At 42.1% G+C, this 12,305-nt stretch overlaps 1 long non-coding RNA gene across 1 annotated transcript; it reads right to left on the bottom strand.

Annotated features, from left to right (window-relative positions):
- Window positions 1-204: 204 nt before the first annotated feature.
- LOC147652246 (uncharacterized) lies at window positions 205-12,029 on the bottom strand. The gene is made up of 4 exons (XR_015289009.1): window positions 11,657-12,029; window positions 11,118-11,391; window positions 10,068-10,163; window positions 205-5,965 (listed from the first exon to the last, which is right to left on the bottom strand). It is a non-coding gene; the product is annotated as an uncharacterized LOC147652246 (long non-coding RNA).
- Window positions 12,030-12,305: the final 276 nt, after the last annotated feature.

The raw sequence follows: 12,305 nt of genomic DNA, 5'->3' as shown, positions 1-12,305 counted from the left end.
GAATGTTCCCTCTTTTCTTTCCTCTAACAGAGAAAATTATGTTGGTATCAAGCTTCGTTGAGCCTCACAGGTCTAACAGCCTTTCCTGCAACTTCGTTACACGCTTCCAACACAAGAAGAGTAAAAATATGTTTGTCACAAACCAAATTTAGAGCAATTTCTGATTGTAATCAGATGTTTTGAACTAGAGTCCTTGGGTAGATGTTTTTGTTCTTGCAGTATGGCACAGTGTTCTCTGGCACAATTCTATGCTTTCCAACAGCAAGCTGCAAACTTTCATAGGTCTTGTGCACTTGTGTCTAGTAGCAGACAAAAGAAGATGCTTAGTCTGAAGTTTTGCATTTCTGTTTGCTATTTTAGGTCCCTTGTTGCTGACTATATATCTAGTCTTTTCACAGCTAAGAGAGCAGTGGAAGTAAGGCAGTGTTACCATCAGCAATTCTGCTGAAGATAATGCGACTTCAGATTTGGAGATGATTCAGTGGTGCAGATTTAAGCTGTAATTTCTCAGCTAAAAAGTCATAAACATTGTGAAGTTGAACACTCACTACTTAAAATAGAAACACAGGCCTTGAAGTCATACTATTTTACTTTGTCCTTCTGTTTTTTAATTCCCTCAGCTCGATGTGATGAAATTGTACCTTAATCACTTCTGGCAAAGGTCTCTTAATGACTTGATTTTCCCACCAAAAAGAGAGAGTAAGGAGGAATAGGAACTTAAGATACACCAAAGGACTGACAGCTGATGTAACCTTGTTTTCATGAGTTCAGAGATTCAGCTGTTAATGAACAGTTATGAACAGGCACATTAGCTTTATTTAAAGCATTGACACATGGAGTTCTTTAACAAGTCCTGACAGCAGATGAAGATAAATGTACCATGAACATCCCCAACCTTTCCTGTAATTGAAAACGATTCACATGTGTATGTCCTACTCTAAAATGAATACAGTAATTTCGTGCTCCACCAAAGGCTGGTCTGGGGGCTGTGTTCACTGGCACTCTGGATGTGTTGTAAGGACAGGGTTGCCTCAATAGCTGTGTGAGCATGTGCTGAAGAAGTGCTTTTTGCACTTCGATGTTCTGCTGCTGCTCCAGGAAGCAGCTGCTCAGGCTGCAAGGTCAAGGCAGGAGTGTGGACAAAGCACTAATAGTGAACGTTTCATACCTGGGAGCGGGGGTCAGACGGTCGGCTGTGTCTGAAAGCCATCTTTTAAATCCTGTCCACATCAAACATTCTTGTCGCAACTGGAGCTCCATTCGTTCCCAGGAAATAGCTGAGCAGGGCCACGAGATGGCGTGCACTAGTTTCTTTTGGCCGAATTCATAGGATGAGATTCAGTAACGAGCATGGTTGGTCCCTGCCCCCCCCACCAGCAGCAACTGGACTCAAATGGACGCCAGCTGGATGCAAATTGATGGTGCTTGGGAACTGTAAAACCAACTGATCTGAAGGCAGAAAGGGGCTGAGCTTAAGCTGTTTCTAAGTTGCAGAGTTTTGTTGGCAATGTACTGACTTAAGTCGAGCTAACCATGGGACTGGGTGAAAGTTTTGAAGAATCCTTATAGGATCCTTAAATCCTTATAGGCAAGGACTTGTTTGAGATACTATAATGCTGAAGGAGAGGCCTAGTTCCAACCTCTCCAGGATCTAAATGCTGATTATGGAATTAAGTTGAAGGAGGCAAGATAAGGATCAGGGATGTTTGACTGTGGGACTGTGGCTTCCTTGATTATACAGAGGTTTTGACTACTAGTCAAACAAGTGTTCACAATCATTCTGTAACATGGAGGCCTAGCTGGCACCAAACTCAGATTTTTTGATTCTTCTCTTGGACTTAGACACCTAGAATCTGATTAATTTAGATTAAAATTTAGATTTGAATCCTGTAATGTTAGGCAAGAATCAGACTACAGAAGTGTTTCTTCATTTTTACATGTCTGTAGTTCATAACTCATTCTTGTAATCCTCCTCTGTACATTCTTCATGGTAGTAGCAAGGCTTAATATATATTTGTGCAGTCCAGCACAGTGTCTGGCAGTTAGGTGTTAAAAACCTAAAGTAGAAGAACTTATTTTGGTTTATAATCTCAAAATAAACCAAACCAAATCCATGTCTTCAGTCAAACAGAAAACTGCATTTAGCTCATGTGAATCTCCAGCACTTCTGCCCTGCAGCCCTGGTGAAAGAGTTAAATTATTGTAATATGCCATTTTATGGAATATCTAAGAGATTTGCAGATGGTGGCTACAGAGATACCAAGCTGAGCCAGGAATAAACACCTCCTTTTCCTGAAACCTCAATTCATGTTTATCCTTAGGCCAGCATGTAGTTATCAATCCAGAATTTTACTTGGGTAGATGACTGGTATTTCTTAGGAAGACGCTGTGCACATGATTTCAGTTTAGTAACGAAGTTGTGGGTTCATGTGTTCAACATGAACCAAATGGAACAGAAAAAGTGTGGTCTCAGGCAGTGACACCGCTTTACTAAGGCTCAGAAATCTGACAGTAGGAGATGTTTTTGTAGAAATAAGCAGTATTTGGGTAAATCCTTTAAGAGAGCAACTTCTAAAAAAAAAAAAAGCAAGCAACTGGAAGCCTTTGTATTGCCAAATAACATGCCATGTACTAAAAATGACTGAATTTGTGAAACAATTATCTTTGTTTCAAAGCTGCATTTTTTATCTGAAACCAGTTTCTTGTCTTACCAGTAACACCTTTTCAGAGAGAAGGCAAAAAAGCCCCAGAGCCTGAAACCATACTTATAGTCTAGGTACTAACTGTTTAATAATGAAAAGGAACTTACTGTTGCTAACCCAATTCCTGACTGTTTATATTCCTAACTACTAAAAGTAACAAAAATAATGTACTTATGGATTGCATTGTGCTTCAGAATACTTTTAACCTGACTTAAATTAACCTAGTATGCATCATAAAGGAATAGAAAGACTTGGAGGAATTCAGGGTAAAATATTAAGGACTGTGAGGAAATGAACTAAATCATTTTTAAACATTCCTTGGAAGCTGCCATATGTCATTCACACGTGCTGGTGCACCCTTACCTGCAGATATGCACTGCTGGAGCTCAGTATAGGCTGCTCCCCAGTCCCTCATCAATTTGCAGGAGTATTTGTGTCAGCCTTGACTCCTGTCTTCACAATGTCTACTTGTCAGTCTAAACACTTCTGCCTCTGACAACTCAACAGCCTCCCTCAATAAGTACATTACTAATTCCTGCTCTAAGGGGACTTGCTGCCATAACCAGCACCACTGAGGTAATACAAGATAAGGCCTGAAGGCCTCTCAGATTCTTGTCCACTTTATCATCTTCCTCTCCTTTTTCTCTCCTCATGTTACTCTACCTGTCATTTGTAGATTGGACCTTGTAGTACAATTCAGAAAGGCTACAATGGGTTGCCAAAAACACAAGGAAATTTCTTGTGGTGTATAGGAAGAGAGATGGTGAAAGAGAGCTGTAAAAGGACAAGCCAGATGTCTGTCTTCTCACTAATCACTGCATTTGGCACTCTGCTTGGCTACTCCATGGGGCAGAGGGGTCCCACTGTCACCTCTTGCGGAGGATTCCTCATTTACCTCATTAAAGGAAAACTGTTGTTATTTGGGTTGAACTTGAACAACCTCTACAACTGATTGTGATGCTGAGCTTATCTCGTGAGCATAGTGCAGCTCCAAGGGCAAGGTCTTTGCTTCTGGCCCCATATGCTGTGCAAGCGAATATTGGTTGTTTAAACAGAAGATACACTTCACTAGAGGAGGTTGCTTGATGAGTCCTGTACACATCTCCTTATAAAGACTAGAAATATGCTTTCTGAAAGAGATACAGTATTTAAATTGATTAGGCAAATAATAAATAATGCCCCCAGCCTCCTGTCTGAAGCAGTCTGAGTGCTGGGCATATAGCACCTTTCCAGACCACATGGCTGTCAGTGAGGCAGAGCTGGTGATTATTATTTCACCCACCTTTAGCAGGAAATAAATCATCTGTTTAATCCTGACAATGGGATTCCCCAGCAGTTAAGCTAAGATGGTTCAAAAGGAGTATAACTGAAAATTATGTTTAAGACAGCAGAAAGCGGTGATTAGACTTTTCAATTTTTTTAAGACTCCAGTCTCTGACACTTTGAGTCATGGGCTTTTTTATGGCTGTAGACAGTCGGGACCTCTGTTTCACAGCTCAGTCAGAAAGAAATCCTGCTTTTGATAAAGGGCATCTTTTCAGCAGGACTCAGTGGACAAGTAGCTGTGGCTCTGGCCTGCTCACAAGCAGAGCAGCTGTACTTGCTGCTGCTCTCAATTCTGGTTACCAGTGATGTTTTCTCAATGCTGCTCAACCACAAGGCAGCATGAAGAGCTTGAATGCTTGGACTGTTACTGTGAAAAATAATCAAAAGCAGACATCCCATTCTGTGAAATATGTAAGCAGATTTCTGGGGTGCAGAACAACTTCTGAAATTTTCTGTTCCCCTGGAAAGTTAAACCCAGTATTATTGACTATCAATAATGACAGAGCTGACTGAATAGCCTAGCTAGGCAATGATGAACAGGAAGTACAGCTGCAAATCCCACTTTATGGAACAGCAAACAGGCCCCTAAGTAGTCAAAAGAGACAGCCTCCAAAAGAGAGAAGTATTTAAGAGGGTGACATAGTCAGCGTGGTCCAGTGAAACTGAGCAAAGGGAAATTGAGACCAAATGTTCGTAACAATTCCTATGTCTTGGATTAATCTGCATAGCAGTCTTAGCAGGGAAGTGTTCAAATCCCCTTCCAGAAAAGGACAAAACAAAGTCTTGGGTTCAGCAACCCAGAGGATAAGTCTGTGCTGAATTACTGGACTATGATGAAAAACATTTGTTGTTTTTGTGGGATTCATCTCACTCTATCCTCTTCCTATCCAGCAGAGCTTACTCACAGACGCTCCTAGTAGTGCTCCTCTTTGAACTGGTTTGGCTCAGTGGGTGGACAGGCATTTGGTTAGTGGTGGTCACTTTGGAGGGAGGAGAGTTAGAAGAATCTTTACAGGCAGTCACTGAGAACAGATTCCAGCTGGCTACAACTACTCCCACTAGGATGTGGTGCACAGCAGTCTTACGCTCCTGAGCACCTCTGTCGGCCAATAAGCACAAGCACCCCTGGCATGCACTGAAATGTACAGGCATAGTCATTGTTGTGCTACCCCTTAGGAAACAGCTGATTTTGCTGCAGTTTGTAACAACAGATGTGGATTAAACCATCAAAAAAAATTGTATCAATTTGAGGCACAATTAAAAGGAGCCTGAATCCAGGCTTTAAAAACCAAAGACAAAACTGAAAAGCAAAAATGGAACTTTGCCTATTGCACCCACTTCTTTACTGGCTTTGACTAGGTAAAAAAAAAGTCAAGCAGCTGCAGGTAGCTGTTGTTCTTTGCACAGAAATATCATCAGCTATTGGCACAGAACTGTAACAGAGGCTGCTATTCTGTTTATGGGCTGAGAGCTACTTAAGGTGGGCAAGACCATTACCATCTTCCACCCAGACCTGCTGCAGTGTCCCCGCCACAAAATGTCACCAAAAATTCCTATGCAAGCTTCACATTCCTCGATGAGTTGAAGCATATTCTTGAGAAGGAATTCAAACTTCAATTAATAGTGGTGAATTATATACCTACAACTACTAAAACTCTTACTGTATTTTGTCTCCCTCACTGGAAAGGGTCAACTTTTCTTCCCCATTATGGTCTTTGTAAAATTATGTGCATTTTTTCAAGGGTACTGCACAAAGATTGCCTTGCTTGACTGTTGGCTACATGTTCACAGGTGTCTTTGCTGTCAGTTATCGATGCTATCAAGAAAGCAGCATCCCTTAAAAGGCTTCCAACTGAATTTTACCTCCAGGCCGCACACTTTCTCTCTGCAGGGTAGCTTTTACCATCTAATCTCACTGGAACAAGGAGGCTTTAAAACTAGGAAAAAATGAATGAGGAAATCAGTGATACCAATTATGCACCAAATGAAGATAAGTCCCTCTGTCTCATTAGCACTGTTTAATTATGCTTGGATTTATATTCTAAATATAGTTCATACAAATTCACAAGGGCAAGTGTTTGCTTCCCCTGTTGTAATCCTCTTCACATCTAATACGCCTCTCTCCTGTGAGTTCAACAGTTTTAAGGACCTGTCCGCTTGAGCCATAAATAGAAAAGATGCTGACACTTCACCCCTTACAAGTGAAAAATGTTGTTTAAGCAATGGCTTATGTTTGGTATTTGCACTGCTGTGAAAATCCAGAGGTCTCAGATGACTTCTCAGCTTCCTGAGATGGGTCTGTGTATACATGTGGAGACAGTGCCTGCTATAGGTTTCTATATTCTCAACAAAGGAGAGGCAGTATATTTTCCATATGCTTGTTGTTGTGACCCGTCATGACGTTCATTATAAATTCTCATCAGAACAAAGACACCAGACCAGGTGTCAGGAACATTTATGCTTTTATTGTACAGTTGCTGTAACTGTAGCAACCTGATCACTTTTTAGACTAAAAAGGCATTTATTGGCTAACAAGCCCTTAAATTCTTACAATACACTTCCACAAAGGTGTTGGCTAACAAGCCCTTCATTTTGTACACCTCAATAAGTTCTCAGCTCCCACAGCAAACTTGTCAAAGGTGTTGTCACACAAGCCTCAACACACCAGTACTCATAGGTGCTGTCGAACAAGCCATCAGCTCCAGAAGGTCCCCACTCGCACAATAAACTCCAGTATAGATTGCAGAGTAGAATACTTGCCCAAGAAAAGCAGTGGAAGAAAACAAAGAATGTCACTGGTCCTTAGATCCTGCTGCATGGATAGTCAAGAGTGAAAGAGTGAGAGGATGACAGGAAAGAGAGGGGGAGTGTGGGTCAATCCTTTTGTAGTTAACATGGTGCATGGTTCTAGATTTTCTGCACTGCTTTGTTTGCAGATGCAGAGTCAGCCCTTCTCCAGGAAGGGACCTGGAGGATAGGACACTGAGCATGAGCCTCAGGACAGAACAGAGCTGGCTCACAACAGTGCTGCCCACCTCTGCAAGACCCACTCCTTTGATCACCTTTGCTGCAGCAATACTCAGAATGTTTGAAACCAAACACGCTGTGGTCTGGTCCTCTACACTTGTGTGTATGCATTGATGTGTGTATGTTCTATCTCTTTAAATGCAAACCATCAAAGTTTGCAGGAATTTGAGTCTTACTTTCCGAGTCATGATCAAGCACTTGACCCAACCCATATCTCTCTGAGATTAACTTTAATGTCTTTACCAGTTTATTACTACTAACCCAGTCACAAATATTACTTCTAACTACTTGACTCAGTCCAGTTACAAGTAGATTTAGCAAGATTCTAGAAAGCCACCCAAAACCTGTGACTTCTTCCCAGGGGTTCAGCTGAGAAAGAGAGGAGACCCACTCCCTTACTACTCCCTGAAGAAAATGCCCCCAGAGACAGATTTCTGCCCACTCAGAAGAAGACTACTTTTAGTGCATGTGCAGAGTAACTGTCCAAAACATCAATGAGGATGTCTTCAGTTTGAGAAAAGTGGGGTTTAAATAAGCACTTCTGCACCAGACAATTCTAAAAGGAAGAATGGGGCAGGGACAAAAGATGCAAACATCTGTTTTCCTTTTAGGTCTAGTTAAAAATTCAGTGTTAAGAAGCTCCATCTAAAAAGACAAAGATTTGAAAACATTTCTAAAAGCACAGAGTGCAAATATGTTGCCTACCATGGCCTCAATATTTTCTAATCCTTTATCAGTGGTTTTGACTCAAAAATACTATTAATTAATTGAACCACATATAAAAGCTATTGAGTGAGGATTTTACTGCCCCCAAAGTAAAGCAAATACAACAAAATCTTTAATAGTAAAAGGATATTTAATTGCCCTAAAACAGAAGAGCCATGCTATTTGGATTAGTAACTACATTATAATTTTTTACATGAAAAATGCCCTTGCAGGTTATATATTGTAGTAGCTATCACTATGACTTTCACCAAATTAGAAATTAATTTAGATCTACCTCCTATCCTTAATTCACCTTTATCAGCACATTGTCCTATAAATAACATGTTAGAAATCTTAAGCAGTGACCATCACAAGGAAATGTGTGACTTGAACATTACAAAATAATACTTTAAAAGGCTTCTGAGTTTGGATTGTGTAATTTCAAATTACAATAATGGCAGTAATAAGAATAAAGTCCAGAGAAGAGAGAAGAGCTGAATTACAGTATTTCCAGCAATTATATTTTTATCAGTTGTGCTTCCAACTATTGACATCAATCAATGCATTTCACAGATTCATCATTTTAGTATTTTTGAGCAGCCAGAAGTCCAAAGCGTGCCAATAAGGGACCAGGGCTTAACACAAAAGTTAAGAAGACAAAATTTAGCATTGTTGGAGTTCTTTCACAGATCCTTTTCCTAGACACTGTATCACAATACTACTGTGAACTCCAAACAGAAGTAAAGCTTCATTTTAGAAGCTTTGATTTTAATTTCATCTCTTGCTTCAAGTCAGATGGATTCTATAAAGCAGTAAGTTTTCCTTCACTGTATTACAAGCTATTCCTTCCGGTTTTACGTAACTATAAGAGAGACATGCTTCTCTTAGTATTTGTTGAGTCAATCACTATCCAAGTACAGCCAAATGCTACTGAATTCCAATATCCCATGTCAGTCTCTGGGAAAATTAGTGTCATTAGTATTTAAATCCTCTGCCTGCTGAACGCAGAGAAGCCTTGGTCCAATATCCCAGAGGGATAAGCAGTCTCAACTGTTCAGTCACAGGCATCTGCTGCTCTGATATTGCCACGCCCATGCTCTGTGTCATGCCAGTGTGGGGTGCAGACAAGTAAAGCAGATGTTCAGCAGTCTGAATAGAGCACCTGGCTTTGCCAGTGGGCACTGGGAAACAGGGTGCATTCTTTCCTGGGCTGCTGATGGTAGGTCTGATGCACATCTCCACTGGAAAGCTGAGTTTTGATGTACCTCCCCAATTTTAGACAGAGGCTGATTTCTAAGCACCAAAGTGCTGCTAATAAAGCTGTACTGGCTCAGGCAGCACTACCTTTTCCCTTGTGTCCTGGGTATGCTTTCTGTTTATCTAAATATGAAACACGGCATAAAACTTGGCCCCTAGCGATTATAGCAATTCACCTTCTATCCCCCCAGTGCACAGTGGTTGAGTCTGAATGTGCTCTGGACACACATCTAGTGATCTAAATGAGTACAGCTGAAGTGTTATTTCAGTCACACCATCCATCTGGAGCCTTGCCCAGCTGACTCTCAGTTGCTTTTCCCCAGTTTCAAATAGTAATGGCTCATACTGGCTTTTCCCCATGATCTCTGTACTCATCTTTGTTGCTCCTTAGCATAAAACTAGCAAAATACTTTACAACCTAGGTAATCTTTTGTAAAACCTGAAAGGAGACAAAAAAGAGGCCTTCACATTGCTGCCTCATGTTAACAGAGCCCATCAAAGCATGCCCCCAAATAGAAAGAGCTATTGCAATGTAATTCAATTGAACTCCTCTCAGTGGTCTCTGAGATAAGGAGAAAAAACACCAATCTTTACAGAATGGGTTTCACCATTAGGACCATTTTTTTGTTGAATGTAGTACCTAGATATTAAGATTTTCATCTTAGCAATATATGAAAATATTAATATAAGTGGAAAAGGATGAGGGTCATTAAAAACACAGGAATCCTGGCAGATGATTAAAGGATGACAGAGTAGTAATTCTGTTTCATGTTAATTGGGTGTTAGGACAATAACCTTTAGGATATGGTAATTTATTAGACTGCAATGTGTTCGGGCTCAGTAATAAAACTATTTTTATTATATTTTAGACAGTGCTAAGGAGACAATTTATGAGATCAGCTCAGCACCTGATACATTCTTATGTAACCCTACAAGCAGCACGAGAATTTCATGGTATCATATAAATGTATATGAATTGACATTTAACCAATGGAACAAGATACACCAAATCCATTGCAAGTGCAGTCTGCCAACTACCAGGTTACTTACCTGTCTTTGCAATAGAAGAGCATGCAGGGAATGTATTGTGGTGCTCAAATCAGTGATGAGAGCTCTGCCAACAGCTCATGAGCCACAGCTGCAAGCCTGAAACAAACAATTTGTGTGGTAGTTAGGGTGATTATGTCTGTCATGAAGGAAGTTGTACATTACACAAATATACAAAGCTGTTCAACAACTCTTCATGTGGCTTTTTATAGGGACAAATGTAGGGGAATGAAATAAGCTGCACCACCTCGCTAGGTCAGCCCTGTGTACGCGGCTGTTTGTCAAGTCCTGTTCCTCTGCCATGCTCAGCCCAAAGGCAGAGGAGGTAGATGGAAAAATTCTGAGAGCATGGGCCTGCTCTACCTCTCTGAGTCCTTTAAATCTCTGCTAGTTCTATCAGTTTTAGTGGAAACTGCTGTTCTACCAATGAAGACAAGTGAAGATCTACTGGATCTGCTCACAAACGCACAAAGGTAAGCAGTTCTTGGTGCTCTTTCCTGCAAAGCTTTTGACAGTGCTAACAGACAGTAAGTTCCCTTTTCCAGCTTTCATTCCAGGCCTGCTGAAGCCAGGAGCATCTCAACAAGTTTAGACACAAAACACAAGTAACCATCTCTCCTGTCTTTGTCTTGCATTTTGACAACTCTTTTCTGGAAGCATTTAGTGGTATATGAATAGGAAAGAGCTCATGCTGTAAAATACGTGTCTTTGTTTTGAAATAGTGCTTCTCAAGGCCCTGCACACATCACCTCACTATTACACTGATTCTTACAGTAATCTTTGCCATCCATCCAGTTGTTAACCACTGCATATTTCAGGATAAATTTTCATTTCATTTCCCACATCATGTACCACGGCTGCAAGGTGACATAATGGAGCACTGCTGGACACAGCATCAGCTGCTCTAGAAGCTCAAGGCCAGTGTCTGAGGGCTGGAAGATACGTATTAAGAGTATCACAGCACCTCTTTCTCTACGCTTCACCAATCTGTGATCACAGAGACATGAGATTTCTGAAGCATTCATTATTTCTCTGAAAAACATGAAGTCTTACCTTTCCTACAAAGGCAACATAGTCCTCAGCTCTACAGTCCATGGCTGCTTGGAGCCAGGTATGGTCCAGGCCTCAGGAAGGGTATTTACTCCCTGAAGCCCACGGCAGGCTCGTGCTGGGAGCTGACAGTGCCCTGGTCCCTGTGATGTGGTGGCAGATGGACACGCTGGGCTGGCTGGCACATGGAGTGTGGGGCTGTACAGCAGGAACACCACCAGCCCGTGCTGCCTGGCACCCCTCAGCTACGGAACCAGAGTCCTCATTTTGGCTGGAGCTGATACGGAGAAAAAAAAAGTTTTTAAAAATGCAGTAGCAATTGTGAGACTCAAGTATTTTAGACATCGATATCAGAAACACTCTCTAACCACAGTGGCTCCAGATTTTGAGGCACTCATGTCCTGATATGCTGCCCAGGTCCCTACCCCACCAGCCCAGGCTCTCCAGTCTCCCCTCTCAACGCAACATCCCAGTTCTGGAGAAAAGCACCAAGTCCTGAGGGCTCTTTGAAGAGTAATAAAAGACCAAAAGATACTTCTCACCTCGCTGGCAACTCCCCTCCCCGCCGACCACTCTGCCACACAACGTGGCTGAGGCGGCCGCGCTGCTGGGGCCCCGCAGGCCCTCCCCAGGCTGGAGGTGCCGAGTCCCGCCGGGCCGCGGGAGCTGTGGGACCGGGAAGGGAGGCCCGTGGACCCGCCTCAGACCCGTGGTTTTGGCACGTTCAGGAGGACATTAAAGCTGAAGCAGGAACACGCAGGATGCTTTAAATTCCAAAACATGCTTTCCTTTTCGGGGTTGCCGAGTTTAAAAGACGCGGCCGCCTCTCAGGCTGCCGGGCTGTGGCAGCAGCACCGAGCTCCCCGGGCCGCGCTGCTCCGGCGCCTGCACTGCCACCATGCACCCCCCGACTTCCCACGAGCAACAACAGCACCTCTCAGAAAGTCAAAATCTTGACCGGCCTCCACGAAATAAAAACACAGTTCACACTATCCAACGTGGGGTAAAACCCTCTGTTCAATTTCAGTTACCAACATGCAGAATAAGAAGGAATGAAATCTAATGTGAACTTACAGCTATAGCACATTCTCCTCGAACTCTGCACTTGGTCTTGTGCTGTAGAGTGGAAAGGATGGAGTCCCAGTATTCTGAGTCTTAATTTTCTATTAGTTCTATGAGCTAATCTTATCT

The sequence above is a fragment of the Cyanistes caeruleus genome, chromosome 7 (assembly GCF_971803275.1).
Source record: "Cyanistes caeruleus chromosome 7, bCyaCae1.hap1.1, whole genome shotgun sequence".
In the NCBI taxonomy this organism is placed as follows: Eukaryota; Metazoa; Chordata; class Aves; order Passeriformes; family Paridae; genus Cyanistes; species Cyanistes caeruleus.
This window is presented reverse-complemented; position numbering and strand designations above follow the sequence as displayed.